This window comes from Lactuca serriola, chromosome 4 (assembly GCF_051521515.1).
Source record: "Lactuca serriola cultivar US96UC23 chromosome 4, Lser_US96UC23_V15, whole genome shotgun sequence".
NCBI classification, from domain to species: domain Eukaryota; kingdom Viridiplantae; phylum Streptophyta; class Magnoliopsida; order Asterales; family Asteraceae; genus Lactuca; species Lactuca serriola.
The window spans coordinates 29,206,846-29,209,450 of record NC_136411.1 but is presented as its reverse complement, the minus strand read 5'-3'; the positions used below and the strand labels follow the sequence as shown (position 1 = coordinate 29,209,450).

The 2,605-nt window shown below is 36.4% G+C and overlaps 1 non-coding gene across 1 annotated transcript; it reads right to left on the bottom strand.

Annotated features, from left to right (window-relative positions):
- Positions 1 to 473: 473 nt before the first annotated feature.
- LOC145103566 (small nucleolar RNA R71) lies at positions 474 to 580 on the bottom strand. The gene has a single exon (XR_013706650.1). It is a non-coding gene; the product is annotated as a small nucleolar RNA R71 (small nucleolar RNA).
- Between the last annotated feature and the right edge of the window lie 2,025 nt (positions 581 to 2,605).

Genomic DNA, 2,605 nt, shown 5'->3' with positions numbered 1-2,605 from the left:
GTTCCAAGCAGTTTTTAGTATTTGTTTTGTTTATTTTAGTTTTTGTTCCTTTTTACACGTTTTTTTATATTTTTTTTAAAGCAGGAAATATGGGAGACATCACGACCATGTCAATGGAAGAGTACATGAGATATATGAGGAACGAAAAAAGATGGGGTTTTGATCCACTAAAATTCCCAACCACGACAAAGTTTGAACTTCCGAGGCACATTATTAATATGTTAAGGGAACTACCTTTTTATGGGAAGGAGCACGTGGATGTTTATGAGCATATAGAAGAGGTGGTGGAGATTTCACATTATTTTAATGCACCAAACATGAGAGAAGATACGGTGATCCTTCGACTTTTACCGGTCACGTTGAAAGGTGAAGCAAAAGAATGGTTAAAATCTCTTCCCTTTGGAGCAATCACGACATGGGCTAATTTTAAGACTGAGTTCATAAACCAGTTTACCCATCCATCGAAAGTGGCAAAGCTTAAAAGAAACATACAAAATTTTCAACAATTAGAAGGGGAGTCATTATACGAAGCTTGGGAACATTACAAGAGATTGTTACGACATTGCCCTCAACATGACTTCAATGTGCAACAAGAAATCTCAATATTTTATGATGGAGTCAATGTGTGCACTCGTCAACTTCTAGACTCGCAAGGGCCCATGACAAAGAAGAATCCGACAACAAATAAAGCTTTGATTGAAGAATTCGCTAAGAATTCGAGAGAGTATCACAACTCAAATGAGGATTTCACTAGAGGAAAGTCAAGTAAAGCTGGAGGTCAAGATACCATAAGTGCAGTAATTGCAAAGCTCGACGCAATGGAAGAAAAGATCACAAAAATGGGTGGATAAATTCATGATCGATGTGGAGCTTGCGGAGGACCGCATTCTACAAGGGATTGTGAGGTGGAGTACAAGAGAGAACGACATGTGAAAGAAATTCAAGAACTTAAGCATGATCTCTACCAAATTGAGCAAGTCCATTTAGAGAAAATATTTGCTCTCGAGTCAATGTTATTTAGATTCATGGAAGCTAGCGAAAAACGACATGATGCTACAGACACAATACTTAGAGAACAAAAAGAATCTATTTGAAGTATATGTACGCAAGTGGTGCAATTAACAACGCTTGTATAAGAAAAGCTATTGGATTCACCTTCACGAAAAATCATGTCAATACAAAATTCTCAAGCCATGGCCGTTGATACATAAGAAGAAGATGAATTGGTGCATATGAAGGACCTTAAAGAGGAGTCTAATTAGTCACTCGAAGTAAAAAAGAAAGAAAAAGAAGAAGAGTATCGTGAGGCTGTCCAGTCGGCACGACGTGGAGACAATAGTGCCACGTCGTGGGCAATAAAAGAAGATTATGATTTTCTATTGTTGAGCCATATCGACCATAGTTAGTATAAGTTTGTTAGGTTATAAATTTAAAAGTTGAGAGGTATATTTTGTGCACATCATTCATAATGAAGCATCTGCAACCAAAAACATGGAAAAATTTAACATTAGGTTTCCTATTGTTAATGATTTCATAAGGGGTAATGTTAAATCTATGATGAATGAAAGATTGATTTTGAGTGAAAAAAGTTGTTGAGACTGCTTCAACCCAAAGATATTATGGAAGATTCGCATATGTGAGCATTGTCCTAGCTGCTTCACAAAGAGACCTATTCCTCCTTTCAACAATGCCATTTTTTTGAGGTGTGTAAGGAGAAGAAAAATTATGTGAAATTCCTTTTTCAGTTAAGAACGAATCTAGGATTTTGTTCTCGAACTCTGAGCCATTATCACTCTTGATCTTGCGAACCCTTTTCTTCAGACTTAATTCGATATGTTTGATGAAATCGATCATCACTTGAGCTATTTTTGATTTTAAACGAAGAAAATATACCCAAGTAAACCTTGAAAAATCATCAATAATTACCAAAATATACCTCTTTTTGTTGAGAGTTTCAACAGTCGAAGGACTACAAAGGTCAATAGAAGTTCCAGAGGTTCGATGATCTTCGAATCAATAACAATTGAATGTCCTTGTCTATGTTGTTTCCCTTGTTCGCAAGATGTACACAAAGTATCATTATCAAATTTTAAGACTGGCAATCCACGAACAAGATCTTTTACCACCAATTTATACAAATTCTTAAAACTCAAGCGAGAGAGTCTTCGATGCCATAGCCAACTTATCTTAGATGAAGCTTTCGAAAGAAGACAAACTGAAGGAACTCCAACTATGGGTGTGATGTCAAGTGTGAACATATCACCTTTTCTTTTGGAATTCATCAATACTTCTTATGTGTCAACGTTTAAAATCACACTACCTTCTTCATTGAAAACAACTTGATTGCCAGTGCCCACAACAAGTTGCGAAACACTTATCAAATTGTGTTGAAGACCTTCGACATATGCCACCCTATTGATTGTAAACTTGCCATTTGTCACCTTACCATATCCTTTAACTTTGCACTTGTTATTGTTGCCAAACTTTACTACACCAGCATTTTCAAGACTTCGCAAGTCTCTTAGGTTTTCCTTCTTCCCAGTCAAGAGACGAGATCAACCACTATCGATATACCATTTATCATCACATTACTTGCCACTCAAAA